The sequence below is a fragment of the Drosophila suzukii genome, chromosome 3, assembly GCF_043229965.1.
Source record: "Drosophila suzukii chromosome 3, CBGP_Dsuzu_IsoJpt1.0, whole genome shotgun sequence".
NCBI lineage: Eukaryota > Metazoa > Arthropoda > Insecta > Diptera > Drosophilidae > Drosophila > Drosophila suzukii.
The window spans coordinates 37286407-37307798 of NC_092082.1; positions in this window are offsets into that span (position 1 = coordinate 37286407).

The window sequence follows — 21392 nt, forward strand, 5'->3', positions numbered from 1 at the left end:
TATTTTCAGAGACTTTCACTGCCTTGTATTTAGGTATAAGCTATTTTTAATGGTTAGCCATTTTTGAATAGTTACGGACAAACTTTCTGTTATTCCTCGTTAGGCGTAGAAAACTTCGAAGTTCTCTAATATTTCGTGAAATTGGATATTTTATAATTGGTTCAATTTTTCCTGGATCCGTTTTAATTACAATATGAGAAACAATTGTGAGGAGTTGAATAACTCCCCACAAATAGGAGCAGATGGCCGGCCGCTTACCAGATACGCGGCGAATTCGCGTAGTAACGGCGCGGCGAGACTTGGATGGAGAACGAGAGAGTTTGGAGACCATGGATGGAGAGCGAGAGAGTTTGGAGACCAAGGATGGAGATCGAGAGAGTTTGGAGACAGTGGATCGGCACACAGGCGTGCCACAAGCATCACGGGAATCAGCGGGATGGCAGCAGTGGGCGGAGCATCGATTGGAAGCGGTACGTGAAGGACAACCAGGAGTCACGGACTTTGGACCCGGAGTGGAGAGATCCAGCGGGCCGTGCGCAAAAGGGAAACAACGGTTCCCGGAGGCCCTAGATAAGGCCGCAGAGCGCCGGCAGCTGGATCAGTCGATCACGAGGAACCAAACCTTCAAGATCAGTTAAAGTACCAAGTGAACAGTCAGTCAAGCAAGTAATCTACGAGGGAGCCACAACCAAGCGAGTCGTCGGAAGCATCGCCGTGGGAAGCACACAAGGAGCAAGATCGCCACGTCGAGACGTTCGGGATTGGGACATCAGGAATCTCCGAATTGAGACACATTGGCTGAGTTCCGGAAGGCATCACGCGGCTAAGTCAAGGCGTTTGTTTTTCAACTTTGTCACGACCACACCCTGGCGAGTCGCCCGGCGGGTCTGTCATAGACAAGCAAAAGAGTCCTACGACGAAGAACCGTCAGCTTGGTTGTCTGTTGTCTGCGACCCAGCGTACCTTGCCCGACCAAGCAGGACCTGGCGTGACGGACGAGCGGTAGATCGATTTGCGGTTTCAAGAGGCGGCCGCCTGGAGTGCCCTGCGATTACCAGCGAAGTTCCCGAACAGCAACCGGCCAACTCCCCGTGTGCCAGAACGACAAGCCACTGGTCTGGAGACAGCGCAGAGGACATCGACAGCGACGCCAGCAGACATTTCCGGCAGCCACGTTACCATCGCCGCGCGGAGCTCATTGGGGAGCGCAGGAGCGTCGCGGACGTCACGAACTAGGGTGCACCCAGAAAAATTGAGAACGGAAAAAACCGAGATCGGTTCTTCTCGGTTTTAGTATTGTGTCTTCTCACATTTTTCTTCTCGGTTTCATGACGGAAGCGATGTCGATTTTAGTATTCCGAACTAAAATCAATCTCGGTTCTGTGGTTGTTGACAAGGGACGTGAGGGGAAGGCGTAAAATGAGAGTGACAGGAGAGGAGAGGAGAGAGACCAAACTCCGCTCTAGAAGTTACCGTTATCGAAGTAATCGAAATAAGCGGCGCCTATATGGCTGCAATTTCACTTCTTTGTATATGTTGAAACTGTGCGGCTTAACAGTGTAATGAGTGACAACGAAGACGTAACGTAAACTAATAATTATTAGCTTATAAGCTAATGTGTGAAATAATTAAGTAAATGGGATGCTTTTAACAAACACAGATTTCTATCAACATATGTATATATGTTAACATAACTACATATGCAAGCAGCGCAGTTTTCGCTGCAACTATGTTAACAATAACTCCTTAATTAAAATATAAACAAAAAAAAGTAAGGATGCCATGTTTTGTATTTCAGATATCTTAACAATATTACAAATTAATATAACAACTTTTTCCCTTGGTTGAATTAGAAATTAGAAAAAAATTAAAAACTTAATGCATTTTGTTCCACAAAAGTGATGATACATTTAAGAGTAATCGCGCTCGTATTGGTTCTGTTTTGACGATTTAGATATTTTAAGTTAAATTTTTCTCTTTAAAATAATCTTACAGTCTTAAATGCCAAACGCAGTTCCAGTTAAAGAAATAGTAGCGACAGAATTTGTATATGAAAGCACCAATAATGTGCTAAAACAGGTAATCTCATCTTACTCAAATTAACTTTTTCCGAAAACAAATTATGTAATATTAGTAAAAAAAAAATTTCATATATTTCATAGAGCTTGCGTTCCTTAGTGCAATCGTCAGAACTAGGCCGCGATTTACTCAACAATAAAGTGTTGACGGAAACGCAAAGGAATTTTTTAATAAATATAATCACAGAAGAGACTTTCCGCAACAACATTGTTGTTCAAACCACAGATTTTTCAAAGATGTTGGACGAGATTATAAGCATTTTTCCTTCCGAGGCGCAAAGCCGGGTAATACTTAAACCACAATCAAAAACCATTTTAATTTTATTTTTAAACATTCTGTTTTATCTTAAGGACTATTTTTTTATTCCTCGAGGAAATAAACATAGTTACCCCAGTTGAAAATTACATTCTAAGTATAAGAACAGACGTCGCAAAGTTTTATCTAGCAAAGATGATGAAAATATTCCACACGATTTTGAAGACGAGGACAAGTGACTATCACTGTCATTAAAATTGCATTGTCTGTAGACTCTTGGAAAAAACATGTAAAATTCGCCAAGAAGATGTAAAGTCGCTAAGCAATTTAGAATTCAAGCAGGACTGGCCAAAATTAGGTCAGTCCTAAGTTTCTTCTTTGGTAATATTACATACATACGTTTATTTGATTGTCTGTGTAGTGAGGTTTCTTAGTGGTGATTGTCCCCTTGAATTCTTTTGTATTGTTGCTTTACGGTTTCTCTTTTTAAAATGATAAGAGTGATTTATGTATTGTATAATTTTGCATAGATCGAGATCGACTCGAAAAGCTTTAAGGACAAAATTATGATATATTTCAAACGGCACATCCACAACGAAGACTGCAAGCGACAACTACTTGATGTAGAACGCGCTAACGTTGGTAAGTTTTCTGCTTAAGTAAAAAATGTTGTCATAACTACATAATTATTATTTTTACAGATGCCCAGGATTACTTGACCCTTATTTTGCTTAATGCCGTCTTTCCGCCGACATCTCGGATCTTGAAACAAAACGGGAAAAGGAACCAAAAACCGACAATGGCGGATGCTCAACTTTCGATAGTACTACGACTTTCAAGCTTGAATGACTATGAACGTCGTATCAACAATATAGTCAGGGAAAAGTATTTAGAGGGATCAACAATACAGCCATTTATAATTATTCACACATCGTCTGAGCGAAAGCCATTGAAAAGTATGGATCTTTAAGATATTTGAGGTGCATGAGGTTTGAGGCGAAACACAAGGATTCCAAGATTTATTTTCACAATGTAAATTCAAGAATTAATCCTCCCCATACTTTAGCCATTAAATGTCAAATTAAGTTTGCAAAGTTTCTGACGGACCATGCCAAATCTATTGAGCCGTATTTAAGACTTACATCAAAAGAGCAAAATATTTTGAATAATAATCTTGCATTAGAAATAAATAAAAACCACGGGAGTGTAAATAACTTTAAATTTTATAACCAATTAGAATATAAGGGCACTACTTATAAAATTAATTCTTTTTTAGGTTTAGATAAGAATAACTTTATGTTATTTAAAATTAAGCAATTTTTAATTCACAAAATAAATGTAAGTGAAGTTTATGTTAATTGTGAAAAAATTGAAGTAGAATACAATTGTCATTTAAGATCATTCATTGTAAAAAATCCATTAAGAAACTACATTTTTAATTTGGCAGACTTTGTAACGCCCCCCTTCATGTATATACCCTTAATAATGACATTAAAGTCGTAAGGCTAAAATATATATAAATATAAAAAATTTCGCATTTTTATTGAGAATGGGTTCTGGAAGCGAGATCGATGCGATGTTGAAACCGAGAACGGTTCTCGACATCGAGATCGAAGCGATGCTGAAACTGAGAACGATTCATACCGAAATCGAGATCGATGCGATGCAGAAACTGAGAACGATTCATACCGAAATCGAGATCGACGTGATGCTGAAACTGAGAACGATTCAAACCGAAATCAAGATCGATGCAATGATGAAACCGAGAACGGTTATTCTCGAAATCGAAATCTATTCGATGTTGAAACCGAGAACGGTTATTCTCGAAATCGAGATCGATTCGATGTTGAAAACGAGAACGACTCATACTGAAATCAAGATCGACCATTCTCAAAGGCCCGTTCTCAAACCGAGAAGACTTCGATGACGATTTTAGTATTTTTAGTATGAGTCGTTCTTGACTCACTTTTGAGATCGAAAATACTGAAATCGAGAACGCTGAGAACGGTTTTTTCCCTGAGTGTGAAGCCGGGTGGAACGTTCGTCTGCGCTAGGCGTAAATCAATGTGAACTGCTCGGCAGCTTCCTGGCGGCAGCCTTGACTGTCAGCGCGATCTGAGCAAGAACCTTGCGGGACCGTCCGCGACAGAGCAAGGGTCAGGTATTGCCTCGAAAGGCGTCGGCCTGGAGAGCAAGGCGTCTTCACCCTAGTCTGAGAACGGTGACGCTTCTCTAAGCCCACAAAACCGAACTCTCTGCGAGTCTAAGGCGCAACAAGCGACCCCGAGGCGAGCGTCCCGAAACCCAGGAGCCTGCGGAAGCCGAGTCAACGCGTCGAGGAGCCAGAAAGAGGAGCGCCAGCAGCCGGCGGAACCAGAGCCAGGAGATACCGAAGCCAGCCCAGCCACACACCCGTTGTACTAATACCACGAGAATAAATCCCACTCTTACCATTTGAACCCTTTGTTTTCTCACTGATCTACAGGGCAGTCACGTCATATAAATTTGGTGGGACGAACACACAATCTTCTGAGCTAGCCGCACGAATCTCGTAGCGAGCAGACACAAAATCAGTTCGTTACATCTGGCGCTCAACGTGATTGTCCCAACAGTGAGAACAGCACAATAAAAATGGGAAAGAAGTGGATTTACCGCCTCAAGAAGGAGGACTTCGCTTAATGGCGCCCTGGAGGGCAGGCTAGAAGACATGAGGAAGGCACTATCGGAATACTACTCAGAAGCAGAGAACGAACCACAACTCGTCGACATCTGGGCCGAGCTGGAGGCGACATACCACGACAACATTGACAACATTGACAACATGCAAAAAGAGGCCCACAGGAGCGAATCAAGCCAATATAAGAAAACAGCGGCGCTGACCCCGAGACCAAGCCAGTCGGACTATGCAAAGGTCGCTAAACAGGTCTGCGAATGGTCGTTCAGATTCGACGGGGCGGAAAACCCATTTGACTTCCTGGATCAGGTAAAATGGTCGGCCAACACGTACGGCTTGGACCTTGATATGATCCCTCGAGCGATGCCGGAGTTGCTTAAAGGAAGCGCTATGAAATGGTTCATCGCCAACAACAAGCAATGGAGAACATGGGCAGAGTTCATAGAAAGCTTCCACACCTATTTTCTGCCAAGAGATTTCTTCACCAGGCTAGCGGATCAGGTCCGGCAACGGAAGCAAGGCTTCATCGAGTCGTTCAAGAACTACATGATCGACATGCAGACGATGGTGAGGCCACTTAACTACTCTACGAAAGAGACATTAAGGGTCATTAAAGAGAACTGAACCCCAAGCCTACGGATTTTCTTAAGAGCATACAATGTGTCGGACGTGAATACGCTAATGATCCTAGCCGATGAGTACGAAGAACTTGAAAAGGAACGGGAAGTTTTCGCACAGAAGAACAAGTTCTCAAAGACCAACTCGGAGTAACCAACGCAGGTAACATGCAGAAGATGCGAGGAGAGAGATAACCAGGACACACGAGTAAATGACCAATGGTCCCCACCACTCCAAGCCAGACGACAGCAGGCAACAGACGCACCACGCGGATGCCAACGGACACCACCCTCACAGCAACAGAGACAGCCAAACAATACCTTGTGGAGGCCGCCAAGCAACACACAGAGGCCACAAGATGCCACCCATATCACAGACCCGCAGGAGGCCTGTCGGAAATGCGGTGGGAACGGACACTGGGCTAGAGGATGTCGAAACCAGCGGCTGGTATTTTGCTGGATTTGCGGCAAGGTGGGTGTCAGGAGCGTCGATTGCTGCCAACGATCGGGAAATGGCCAGCGATCTCAGCCGCAGAGAGGCGAGCGGGGATCGCACAATGCCACCTCTCCAAACTAAAGGGCAAGCTAATCGAGGAGGAGCAGCAGTTGTCCGCAGCTGTGATGATTGGTGGGAACAGCTACAAAGCCACAATCGACACCGGAGCAACGGCAAGCTTCCTTAGCAAAGATATGGCGGACAATATTGCTGATCTAGGAAGGATTACAAGGACGAGACGGCAAGTTAGGTTGGGAGACGGAAGCTGCTGCGGAATTAATGCGCAGCTCGAGGTGGAGGTCAAATTAGGTAACAAACAAGTGACCATGAGCTTGTTGATTTTACCCGGAGTAGTGGATCCATTAGTGTTGGGATGGAACTTCCTGAAACAAGTCGGAACCGAGATAAGGTGTGCTGGACACGAGATAAGAATACCAGCCAGGAACCGACACAGTGGGTGGCTCGAGGAGAAGCTATCAGTAGCAGTCGAGTTGGACGATATTACAGCGTTCCTTGAAGCAGAGCTGGCAGCCTTCAGCACAATGACGGGAACATCGAATATGGCAGAACATCCGATCAAAATGAAGGATGACAAGCCAATCAAGCAGAGATACTACCCCAAGAGCCCGAAAATCCAAAGGGAAATCAACGCAAGGGTGGACGAGCTGCTCCAAATGGGGTTCATAGAGCATTCAAAGAGCCCATACAGCTCCCCAATCGTGATGGTGAAAAAGAAGACAGGCAAGTGGAGACTGTGTGTCGACTTCAGGCAGATCAACGTGAAGTCAGTTAAGGACGCCTACCCAATGCCTCGCATAAACTACATCCTGGACCAACTAAGGGAAGCGCGGTACATCAGCAGCTTGGACCTGAAGGATGGATACTGGCAAATCCCTCTGGAAGAGAGTAGCAGGCAGTATACGGCGTTCACGGTACCAGGCAAAGGTCTGTTTCAGTGGAGGGTAATGCCGTTCGGACTTCACTCGGCGTCGACAACGTTTCAGCGAGTTTTGGACCAAGTAATTGGCCCCGAGATGTCACCTCACGCATTCGCTTACCAGGATGACATAATAGTGATCGGTTGGAAGAACACAAACGAAACCTTAGAGAAGGGTTCCGGCGACTAAAGGAGGCGAACCTGAGGCTGAATCCAGAAAAGTGCCAATTTTGTTAGAAGGAACTGCTGTACCTGTGACATTGAGTGACTAGCGAGGGAATAGGAACAGATCCAGAAAAGGCAGCCGCCATCTCTGAACTGGAACCGCCATCGACCGTCAAAGAGCTCCGGCAATACCTAGGAGTAGCGTAGTGGTACCGCCGATTTGTACCAGATTTTTCCAGAATCGTCAAACCCCTGAATGACCTGCTGCGCAAAGGCAGTAAGTGGGAGTGGACACCGGAGCACCAGATGGCGTTTGAGGAAGTAAAGGCAAGACTCGTGGCAGATCCGGTGCTAGCATGCCCGGATTTCAGAAGAACTGACGCCAGCGACTACGGAATCGGAGCAATACTGACCCAGGACACCGAAAAGGGCGAAAGAGTAATCTCCTACTCGAGCCGAACACTGAACGGCGCGGAAAAGAACTATTCAACAACGGATAAAGGAGTGCTTTGCGATCGTCTGGGCGATCCGGAAGCTCAGGCCACATCTGGAAGGTTACCACCACAAGTAACCGACCACATGGCCCTGAAATGGCTCAACAGCATCGAAAGCCCTTCAGGAAGGATCGCCAGATGGGCCCTGGAGCTACAACAGTACGACTTTGAGATAGCATACAGAAAGGGTCAGCTAAACGTGGTGGCCGACGCATTATCAAGACAACCACTACCAGAGACGCTACGAGGACTAAAAGAGGCATCGGCAACAATAACTTCAGGAGGGTGCAGCTGGATCAAGGACATCGGCGAAAATATAAGGACCCAACCACAGAAGTACCCGGACTATGTTATGGATGGTGAGACACTGTACAGAAACATACCTCACCGAGCAGGCAGTGAAGACGTCGCGTCATGGAAGATGTGCGTCCCAAAGTCGCTACGAGAAACAGTGTTGACGGAAAACCACGACGCACCGTCTGCGGGACACGTAGGAAGCTTGAGGACAATTGCACGGCTGGCAGCCCGATACTACTGGCCAGGCATGCAAGTTATCCCGCTCATGATCCCAGCCTCTTTACCCAATTTATAAACAAACTCTTCATATACAATTCTTAGCTGAGAACGCTTTCCAGCTCGAGCGCCCAGCCGCCTTACCCAAGTCGTAAACAATTTCCTATAAACAATTCTTAGCTGGGATCCCCTTACTCAGCGTTCCCACAGAATCTCAATTAGCTCCCCCACTTCAATCGAAGTTCATTATAAGATTCAATTGCGCCGCAGTCCTCCTAACATACACTAAGCTGGGTCCAGCTAATGTAAACACAAGCATCCGGTCAACACCCGGCGAGCCCCAAAACTGCAGCGTAATCCGTTTGGCAATTGAACAGAGAATTAGATCATCCGATTTCCCGACTCTCTTGAGTCCAACCCTTGTCCAACTCTTAACGAGTTCCCCAATTCTCTTAAACCGAGGTTTGATTATCAGATAAGCGGCCCTTGGCCAGGCAGTCCGTTTTTGCATCCGAGAAGATCGGTTGTATAAGAAGTTAATTGTGAACCGCCAAGAATAAAAGTCGATACTAAAGAAATTTTGTAAAGTGTAACTTAGTGAATAAAAAATAAAAATACATTTTTTTAATAAATTCACGAGTGAAGTTATTAATTGGCGCCCAACGTGGGGCCACGCCTAATTTGTTCTAAATAAAGCTTTAAAATAAAAAACCAACGGTTTTAAAGTGAAAAGGAACTTGCGTGGTCTAATAAAAACCCAACCGACAAAAAAGTTTGTGTTAAAAATAAAAGGAGGAAATTAATAAATGAAATAATCCCCTTTTACTTATAACAATCTGCTAATTAGTAATCGACATAATAAAACTTCGGTTTAACAAAAAAAAAACTAAACGGTCTCAAAAAATAAAACCAAACAATTTAAAAAGATAAACAAAAAATTTTAAAAACTGTGAAAGTGAAAGCTGATACAAAAAATTTAAAAACTGTGAAAGTGAAAGCTGATACAAAAAAACAACTGAGAAACAAAATTCAAAAACAATTATAAATTCAAATACCAAATCCAACAAGAAGGAAGAGCTGAGGGCAATCCCACGCTATACAGCAACGACCAGAAATCAAATTGAAGGAAGAGCTGAGGGCCATCCCTCGCTAAAAATTGACGACCACAAAAATAAATTGAAGGAAGAGCTGAGGGCCATCCCTCGCTAAAATCAACCAAGAAGGACGACCCCAGCAGGATCATCAAAGGAAAACAGACGATATCACAATAAATCCAGAAGGAAAGAAAACAATTAGTGAGCGTATACTGTTTATTTTTATACCCGTTACTCGTAGACTAAAAGGGTATACTAGATTCGTCGGAAAGTATGTAACAGGCAGAAGGAAGCGTTTCCGACCCCATAAAGTATACATATTCTTGATCAGGATCACTAGCCGAGTCGATCTAGCCATGTCCGTCTGTCCGTATGAACGCTGAGATCTCGGAAACTATGAGAGTTACAATACTGGGATTAGGCACGCAGATTCCTGAGATTCCTGCGCAGCGCAAGTTTGTTTCAGTAGAGTGCCAAGCCCACTCTAACGCCCACAAACCGCCCAAAACTGTGGCTCATACAGTTTTGATGCTAAATAGAAAATTTTAACTGAAATATATTGTTCTCATCAATACCTATCGACTGATCCAAAAAAAAGTTTGCCACGCCCACTTTAACGCCCACAAACCGCGAAAACCTGTGACGCCCACAATTTTCATGCTAGATAAACAAATTTAACTGAAATGTATTGGTCTTGTCAATACCTATCGATTGGTCAAAAAAAAAATTTGACACGCCCACTCTAACGCCCATAATGCTTAAATCTGTATACCGCCGGTAGGTGGCGCATTTTAATCTCGCTTTGCTACTTGCATATCTCTATTTAGCTGAGTAACGGGTATCTGATAGTCGAGGTACTCGACTATAGCGTTCTTCCTTGTTTCTCCTGTAATCACCGAGAGTTCTCTCTTAAGTGATTTAGAAACTATAACGCCAACCTATTATCAGGGGCCAGATGGACTCCCTGGGTGTGTTCTTAAGTTTTGTGCCCGAACCATTTGTAAACCCATTCTTAAACTTTTTCATTTGTCTATCTCATCATCTGTTTTTCCTACTATCTGGAAAGATTCTTTTATTATTCCACTCCACAAAAAGGGTGCGAAGATTAATGTTCAGAACTATAGAGGAATCTACAAATTGTCTGCAATTCCTAAAACATTTGAACGCATTATTACCTCTCAGTTGCAACATTTGTGCTCCTCTTTAATATCGCCGTGTCAACATGGTTTTGTAAAGCGTAGATCGACCACCACTAACCTGCTCGAATTGACATCTTTTGTACTAGATGGATTTAACAAAAAATTGCAGACGGACGTTATACATACAGATTTTAGTAAAGCCTTTGACTCTGTTAACCAGTCTCTTCTTTTATTCAATTTAGATCAGCTCAGGCTTCCGAATAATCTGTTAACTTGGATTTCAAGTTATTAAAATGGTAGATTTGGCTAACGCCCATAACGCTTAAATCTGTATATCGCCGGTAGGTGGCGCATTTTAATCCCGCTTTGCTACTTGCATATCTCTATTTAGCTGAGTAACGGGTATCTGATAGTCGAGGTACTCGACTATAGCGTTCTTCCTTGTTATGAATAATCTTATCAGAGGTGATATTGATTCTGTAGATTTGGTAAGCCGCCTAAGTTTCTATGTTCGTGTTAGACTAATGCGAAACTTCCATCCTATCAACTTGCCACGATGTTCATCTAATTTTAGTCAGCATGAGCCCTTTCGCGTTCTCTCTAATAATTATAACAACCTATATCATTTAATTTGTTCCTCAACTTCTATCCCTGTACTAAAAACCAAAATCGTAGCTCATTTGCTTTAATCTTGTTGATCTATGTTTTGTCCTGTCTTTATTTGTTATATGTACTTTACTCGCGAACCGTATTTGCCCGAAATAAAAATGGGCCCGCGCGTAACAAGCACATGCTTGGTGTCGTTTGGGCCACTTGTTTGTACTGCTCTTAGTGCATCAACGTTCAACAATATAATATAAAGGAGGCATTATAAAAACCTCGGCCAAGGTTGCAAGACAATATTTTTGGAGGTATATGTCAAGGAACATTGAAATCAAATCACTATTACCGAAACACCAATACTCGACAGGGTTATAGTAGATACAATTTTGCCTTTACCCAAATCAGACAACGGAAATGAATTTGCAGTCACATTAATATTAGACCTAACTAAATACTTAGTGGCAGACTTGTATTTTGGATATGGGAACTGAATGCAAAAATTGAATTATCATTCAACTATGTAAAAACCTAAAAGTTTACCTAAAAGTCATGTCAACAGTGCCCCACTACCAGACAGTAGGAACAGTAAGAAGAAGCCACAGAACTTTCAATAAATATATACGTTCATATATATCAGTCGATAAAACTAATGGGGATGTATGGCTTCCATATTTTGTATTTAGTTTTAGCGCAACACTTTCCATGACGCTCAATTACTGCCCATAAGAACTAGTATTTGGAAGACAAAATACCCATTCGTTGTGCCCTGTAAGCAACGATCAGAAAGGTCTAATGGCTCTAGCCCCAGGTAAATTCTTAGTTGGGGATGCTCTACTCGCTCTGCCAACAGAGCAAGCCGATGAACTATGTGCGAGATGTGAGAGATGGAGGAACTACCAGCACTTGGTACACCAATGAAGCACTTTGGGGTTGCCTACCGCACAAATTCATAAATAGCATAGATTTTTATCCATGCCCTTTTGCCTGTAGGAGTTAAATCCCGTTTTTATAGGTCCTTCTATAATAGTTTTTAAAATATGTCCTTAACTTGCTCAAAAGGAATCGTATTTCGAAATGGCATACCTTAAAGGGTTTTTAGAATGATTATTTGGCGATCTTCATTAAATTATTCAATTTAAGTAGTATTAAAAATTATGACCGTTCTTATGTCATGCCTGTTAATTTTCCGAAGGTTGTTCGAAAACGGGCCTCCATCCGAGCTTTCATGGTCCATTATATGGTCTTTAAAAGGGCTGTGAAATGATTTTGTCCCGACTAGTGTCAACGTGCTGTGAAGGACTTGTAAGCAGCACTTTGAATTTTTATACCCGTTGTTCTTAGACTAAAAGGGTATACTAGATTCGTCGGAAAGTATGTAACAGGTAGAAGGCAGTGTTTCCGATCCCGTAAAGTATATATATGTTCCTGATCAGGATCACTAGCCGAGTTGATCTAGCTTTGTCCGTCTCTCCGTCAGTCCGTATAAACGCTGTGATCTTTGAAATTATAAAAGCTGCAAATGTGCTTCCTCGCGCAAGCTTTCTTCCTCATAAAGGCGCCCACAATTTTCGTGCTACAAAAATTGTAACTGAAATGTAGTAGTCTCGTCAATACCTATCGGTTGACTCAAAAAGATTGCCACTCCCACTATAACGCACATAACGCTTAAATCTATCTGCCGCGCATGTATTGAGATCGCGGTTAGGTGACGCATTACAATCTCGCTTTGTAGCTTGCATTTCTCCAGCTCCCTTTGGTCCCTTTAGCGGAGTAACGGGTATCTGATAGTCGGTGTACTCGACTAAAGCATTCTTCCTGGTTTATATTCTATTTTAGTACTATAAGCAGAAAAATTTAAATAAAATCAAACAAGGTGGAAGACCTCATCAACGATTTTGAAAGAATTCTCACCATGCCCCTACCACAACCTGCAATGGCTTCTAGCAGCCAAGCTAATAACCAAGTGAACGAATTAATTGCACATATTGTAAATAATGAATTGAATCCCTTAAGGAATGAGATCGTGAGTTTAAAAGCACAACTGAATCAAAATATAAAAAAGGTTGATGATTTTCAAGTAGAAGTCATTGACCCAAATATTAAATGTTAAACTTCCTTTGAAATTATCAAATCAGTCAGGGAATTTAAAGGAGAAGAAGACAAATATGTGAGTTGGAGGGAATCAGCAGAAATAGCCATGGGACAATATGCTAGAGGTAGCGAAAGGTTCTTTTCTGCATTATCAATCTTGAGGAACAAAATAACTGGCACAGCAAACGATGCCCTAACACACAATGGAACGGTACTAAATTTTGACGCCATAATGGCAAGGTTGGACTTTGTTTTTAGCGACAAACGTCCAATCCATATAATTGAGCAAGACTGAGGAGTACTAAGTCAAGGGTAACTGTCCATAATGGAATATTATGGGTTAGTTAATAAAAAACTAACTCTTCTAATAAATAAAACCATTATGACTTACGGCAGAAATAAGCCTTTAACTGCTGAAGTGAACGAAAAACACAAAAAGACAGCTCTAAGAGTATTCATAACTGGCCTCAACGGCCATATCTCAGACGTCATATTTTCTATGAATCCGCCAGACTTACCGAACGCTATGATAATAGTACAAGAACTAAAAAGCAATAATTTGAGGGCCCAATTCGCTAACAATTTCACATCATCACAGCGCAGGAGTTATGAGTCAAACTTATTCGGGTACCAAAACTCAAATAATAGACCCAAGCAAAGTAACCATAATAACCATAATAGTAATCAAAGGAATACTAACAACTTGAGGTTTAATCAACCCGATAGCCAGAATAGAAACAATTATAATCAAATTAAAAATCTTAACTGGAATCAGGGCAGACAGTATAATCCACAATATAATTCCCATAATCAATGGAATTCCAATAAAGCTCAGCAAAGCAAGCCAGAACCGATGGACGTAGATGAATCCTTACAGATTCAGAATAGGCCAAAGTACAATCAGGGTTATAACAATTATGGTAACAACAACTATGATCAGAATAAATGGAATCAAAATAAAAAGCCAGAGACCCAAACAACTCAGCAAAATAATCCCCAGAATAAAAGAGAACCAACAGGTACGGTTAACCAACCGGCAAACAAAACTATGCGATTAAATAATATCGAAGATGACCATTTTTTAGGCTAGAATCCGAAGTAGGATTACCCTACCTAATCTGATATGATAGCAAAATAAATAAAAAGCTTAAAATCTTAATTGACACAGGAGCAACCTCCTGCTATATCAAAACAGGAATTTATAAAAACAAAAACGAGCTTCCTATATATAAAAGAGTATCTACGGTTAATGGATATTCTATAATTAAACATTATCACATGGTAACGATCCTTGACACGCGTTACACATTTTATGAAATAGACGGGTTAAAATCAGATTTTCTAATAGGCTACAACCTATTTAAAAAAATAGGAGCTGTAATAGACACAGAAAAAGGAGTAATAAAATATGGGGGCAAAGAAGAAAATTTAATATATGATAATGACAGTTCTTTTAACCAACTTTCCTTATCTGAAGAAAAAACAATTCTTCCATTAAAGGAATTTATTATACCAAAATACTTTGATGAAAAAGCCAAAATCAGAACTGAGTCTGAAGAGGCAAATCAAAGCAAAACAAGTTTGGGATTAAAATATCCTGAACACGCCGTCGTTGAATTATCCGACAAAAATTCTAGTTTGGGATTCAAAAATCTTGAGCGCGCCGTCGTTGAAGTATCCGACAAAAATTCAAGTTTGCTATTAAAGAGTCCTGAACAAGCCGTCGTTGATTTATCCGACAACAATGAAATAAACAATATGAGTGAATCAATTCCAAAGCAAAGAATGGATTTGGAAAATGAGATAATAAATATTATCAATAAAGAGCACTCGAAGATAAACATGCAAATCCCTTTCAGGACTGATATTCGCGGTGAAATAAACACCGAAAACGATAGAGCTATTTATAGCAAACAGTATCCCTATGCTCTATCAGCTTCAGATTTCGTAAACTCTGAAGTTAATCGCATGTTAAAAGAAGGAATTATAAGACAAAGCAAAAGCCCTTATAATTCTCCAGTTTTAGTGGTACCAAAAAAAGGATTTAATGAAGATGGTACTGCAAAACTAAGATTAGTTATAGACTATAAGAAACTAAATGAAAACACCATTCCCGACAGATATCCAATGCAAGATCCTTCAGTGATCTTGTCAAATCTTGGAAAGGCTAAATACTTTTCCACGATCGACTTGGAGCCTGGGTTTCACCAGATTCTAATGAAAGAAACAGACATTAAAAAAACCTCATTTTCTATAAATAACGGAAAATATGAATTCTTGAGAATGCCATTTGGGTTAACAAACGCTCCCAGAACATTCCAACGTGCAATGGATGATATTTTGAGAGAACAAGTAGGTAAAACATGTCACGTATATATGGATGACGTTATTTTATTTTCTAAAACAATAGAACAACACTACAAGGACTTAATCGTCATAATTAATATATTGCTGAACGCAAATATGAAAATTTCAATTGAAAAATCAAAGTTCTTCAAATTAGAAACCACTTTCCTTGGCTACGTTGTTTCCCACAATGTAATCAAAACAGACCCCGAAAAGATATCTACAATATTAAAGTATCCAATTCCAAAAAACATTCGAGAGCTTAGAAGCTTCCTAGGCCTTACCGGCTATTACAGAAAATTTGTACAAAACTACGCATAAATTGCAAAACCGCTAACAATGTATTTGGAAGGTCAAAATGGTAAAGTATCCAAAAAAATGTCCCGTAAAACTTCCATACAGTTGGACGATTCAGCTGTAAGAGCTTTTAACGAGCTCAAAAATAATTTAGTTGCACAAATCGAATTGGTACAACCTGATTACAATAAAAAATTCACTTTAACAACCGATGCGTCCGATCTAGCTATTGGTGCTGTTCTTTCGCAGGAAGGAAAACCAATAACCTTCATTTCAAAAACTCTAACTAAAGCCGAACAAGTATATGCAACCAATAAGAAAGAACTTTTAGCAATAGTTTGGGCATTTAAAATTTTGCGAAACTATTTATACGGCGTTAACAACATAGAAATCTATACAGATCACCAACCACTGTCTTTCTCAATCTCTCAAAAAAATCCAAACATCGAGATGAAAAGATGGTACTCGTTCATTGAAAGTTACTCTCCCAAAATAATTTATAAACCAGGATCTACCAATGTAGTTGCTGACGCCCTATCAAGAATTCAAATAAACAACCTAACGGACAGTAACGAGTCGGTCTCAGATCAAAACACTCAGCATTCTGCAGAGAGTAGTTTTGAGAATGTTATACAAGAAACCCGCAAACCCTTAAACCAGAGTAAGCAACAATTGCTAATAGCAACGGGGAGGTATACAATACATGAGATGGTTAATATATTCGGAAATACCAGACACATAATAGAATTTGATACCCCGGAAAATTTGGTATCAATCTTAAGGGAATATATCCCTCCTAACATAAAAATAGGTATTCACTGTACTTTAGAAGACTTATACATAATTCAAAATCCACTTAAAGAAAATTTCACGAATAAATTCCTACACACAAAAATATTCGTCCAAGATGTAGAAAACCCTGAAGACAGAGCATTTATAATAGAAGAAACTCATTGTAGAGCACACAGGGAATTGGACGAAAATTACAAGCAAAATTGGCCAAATTTGAACAAAAAACTCCAGGAGTACATAAAGAACTGTACAATTTGTAATAGTAACAAATATAATAGACACCCTGTACTAATTCCTATTGGTCGAGCACCCATCCCAAATAAAGAAGGAGAAAATTTGCATATCGACATTTTTTACGCTCAGAATTTAATGTTCATTACTTGTATTGATTCATATTCAAAATACTTAGTTGTAAAGGAGATTCAAAATAAACTCAACATAGAAACCAAAATTTCAGAAATATTGCAACATTTTCCACTTGCTAAAACTTTAATGATGGATAACGAGCCTAGTTTTTCATCAACACAATTTAAATCCTTCGCACAAAGATGCGGTATTAATTTATATTTCGCAGATCCTCGCCATAGTACGTCCAATGGACAAATAGAAAGGGCTCATTCAACCCTTACTGAAATTGCTCGTTGCATCAAAGATGAACTTAACTTAGTTGATTATTCTGAAGTTATAATTAGAGCAGCTCAGAAGTATAACATGACTATACATTCCATTACCAACCAACGACCGTACGATATATTATACAATAAAATCGAACATGATACTGTTCCACAGTTATTAAAACAGGCACAAGAGAAAATGTTAAGTTCTCACAACAAAGGTAGAAAAGAAAAGGACTATCTCGTAGGGGAAGTCATTTATGAGAAAAAACACGGGGAAAGGAATAAGCTTAACTCTAAATATAAAAAACAAGTAGTTAAGGAGAATTTACATAATAAGGTTATCATAAACAATAGAAATCGTACGATTCATAAAGATAACATCAAATCTTAAACACAGTTTGTCTTAAATTACAGAAAATGAATTCAATAATATTTGTATTATTGATAGTAGCGGCCACCAATTCCGAAATAATGGACTACACGAACCATGATTTTTTCCTCTACAAGGATACAAAAGACATTCTTATTTATGATTCATACGCTGACCTATTTCATATAACTAATTTAAGTTTATATAAAGACATAATCAAACTCGAATCAGCACACATAAACAAAAATAATAATTTACAATGGGAAATTTCCTATGATTTAGATATTATTAAAATGCTCCTCTCACAAATTTTACCAAGTTGGGCAAAAAGAGGAATTAATGAATTAGGCACCCTTTGGAAATGGATAGCAGGGACTCCCGATCACGATGATTTGATAACGGTGCAAAATAAAATTGATGTTTTAATCCAAAATAATAACAATCAATTTGTTATTAACTCTAAATTATTTAAAGAAATAAAAACCCTATCTGAGAATCTTCAATCAGTTATTTTAAATCAAGAATTTCCATTCAGAAAACACCGTCTTCGCTTGCTCACTTGCGATCTGATGAATTTAATGGATACAATTACATTAGCAAAAATAGATGTTTTCAACACTAAAATTTTGAACGCTGAAGAAATCCAAGAAATATATAAACACGAACAGAAACCTGTAGTAATTACTGACATATTAGATATATCAAAATTTAAAATCGCCATGCACCAAGAATTAATTGTAATATATATAAAATACCCCATCATAACAAACCGTTGCGAAGTGTATAACGCAAGATCCATCTCACACAATGATGGAAAACTATTAATTGATAATCATGTCGCCAAATGTAACAATACGCACTATGTAATTTCTAATTTTAAGACAGAAATATTTAATAATTATGGCACTTTAAGCCCAGAAAGTACTTGTTTCACTAGGCTACTAAATGGAGAAAAATCCCTTTGTAATAAAATCAGGGAATATAATAAAAAAATTGATATAATCCAAGAATGAGCCATTTTTAAAAATGGTTATAATACTGTTAATGATACTCATTTAAATGGGTCATTTTTAATTACTTTTAATAGTACTACTAGAATAAATAATATATCCTACTCTAATCTCGACCATAAGATAATAGATAATATCACTGCTAAACAGTATAATGATTTTTTAGTATCCGAATATCTTATGTCAAATGATTCGGAACTTTCATTCGATAACATTAACATATTAAACCCATTTATTCAAATTAAACAAACTCAAATCCCAATAGCATTTACACTGATCGTGTTAATTTTAATATATGTAATTATCACGCTTGTATTTAAATTCAAAATATATCTAATATTCAAACCGGCAAATTCATATTGAAATAACCCCCGAAAATAATATGTCCGAAAATGAAAATACCACTGAGTATCAAATTTTAGTCGAATTGACAAATCATCTAAATTCAGTTTATCCGACACTTCCAATGAATCGGGACGATTCAATTTAGAAGGGGGAGAGTTTTCCAGCTCATGATCCCAGCCTCTTTACCCAATTTATAAACAAACTCTTCATATACAATTCTTAGCTGAGAACGCTTTCCAGCTCGAGCGCCCAGCCGCCTTACCCAATTCGTAAACAATTTCCTATAAACAATTCTTGGCTGGGATCCCCTTACTCAGCGTTCCCACAGAATCTCAATTAGCTCCCCCACTTCAATCGAAGTTCATTATTAAGATTCAATTGCGCCGCAGTCCTCCTAACATAAACTAAGCTGGGTCCAGCTAATGTAAACACAAGCATCCGGTCAACACCCGGCGAGCCCAAAACTGCAGCGTAATCCGTTTGGCAATTGAACAGAGAATTAGATCATCCGATTTCCCGACTCTCTTGAGTCCAACCCTTGTCCAACTCTTAACGAGTTCCCCAATTCTCTTAAACCGAGGTTTGATTATCAGATAAAAGGACCTTGGCCAGGCAGTCCGTTTTTGCATCCGAGAAGATCGGTTGTATAAGAAGTTAATTGTGAACCGCCAAGAATAAAAGTCGATACTAAAGAAATGTTGTAAAGTGGAACTTAGTGAATAAAAAATAAAAATAAATTTTTTAATAAATTCACGAGTGAACTTATTATTTTGCACAGAGACGCCCGAGCCCAAGTAAAATGCGAGACTTGCATGAGGCTTAAGCCCAATCAGATGCAGGCGGCCGGGAAGATGTTGACCCAAGTGCCGGAGGAACCATGGGCCACGGTATGTGCAGACTTCGTTGGACCCCTACCAAGATCTAAGCACGGGAACCAAACGCTGCTGGTCATGATAGACAGATTTTCGAAATGGACGGACAGCAGAGTCTCTCAAGAAGGCGTTTAGGGAGCGCATAATCACAAGGTACGGGGTCCCGAAGGTGGTCATAACGGACAATGGAGTACAGTTTGCAAGCTGCATCTTTAAAAGTTTCCTGGCTGAGGTGGGTATCAGTCAACAATTTACCGCACCATACACACCACAAGAGAATCCGACCGAACGAGCAAACAGAACGGTCAAGTCCATGATTGCGCAATTCGCAGGGCAGGACCAGAGAAACTGGGACGAGAAGTGGCCGGAGATTATGCTAGCAGTGAACACGAGCACACCGGAATCCACCGGCCATACACCGGCAGCCTATATGATAAGGATACCCTAGGCACTGGACGAGCTACGGAGACCCCTGAGGAAAATGCCAACAAACCGAGAGAGGTATTCGAGATCGTGCGGCGAAATATGGAAAAGGCGTCCCAGGACCAAGCCAGACACTACAATCTGAGAAGGAGGCAATGGTCACCAGCGGTGGGCGACATAATGTGGGCCAAAGAGCATCGGCTGAAGGATTCGCTGCAAAACTGGCCCCGAGGTACGATGGCCCTTACCAGTTCGTAGATTTCGTCTCTTCAGTGATCTGCAAAATTCGCCACACACAGTCGAAGAAAGAAAGGACTGTTTATGTTGGCGAGCTCAAGCAACAACAAAACGAGCAGACAGCAGAAACGTCAGATGTCAAACAACAGGTACGAAGCGACAGGATTAGGTGTCAGGCCGAGGCGAGAGTCATCCATACGCCACACGGAAAGGACAATCAGGATAACACAAGAACATTGATAAGGATTTCACGTTGATCAAGACTGCGAGGCCACAGGATTATGCGTCAGGCCTAAGCGAGAGTCATCCACACGCCACGCAGAAAGGTCAACCATAAGGATAGGTCACAAGAACGTGGATAAGGATGGATGGTGATCCCGACCACGAGGCAACAGGATTCTGCGTCGGGCGGTTGCCAGAGCCATCCGCGATTACCCCAGGCGGAAGGGACACTTGCAAAACGGCACAAGGATACGGCTAACGTGTAGGGATCCAACAGCAACGCCACGTAGAAGAGAGTATGCGCGGAGGGAGACAAGCAAAACAAGTCGCGCAGTCCAGACATACACCGCAGCATCCGGACATTCTATATGGAATGTGCCGGACGAGCTCGTCTAGTTGTTACCTGAGGAAAAGGGGAGGACGGTGCAGAATCAGATCTACACCGTAGCCTGCTGGTCACAAAGGACAGAAACACGCACCACACCAACAGTTAACTAAAAACGAAAAAAAAGAACGGGGCATGCATGGGCCGCACCAGCAACCTGAAATTCAAAGGGGGCTTAATGCAGGAAGCAGAAACGGACATCATAATACTTACCTGCTGTCCCGGTTGCAAAGTGAATGCGAAGTTCTCTCCGCACCCGCTCTCGAAAGCTGTCAATATGGAGTGAGATGCTGCCAACAGAGGACGAGTGAAGGGCGAG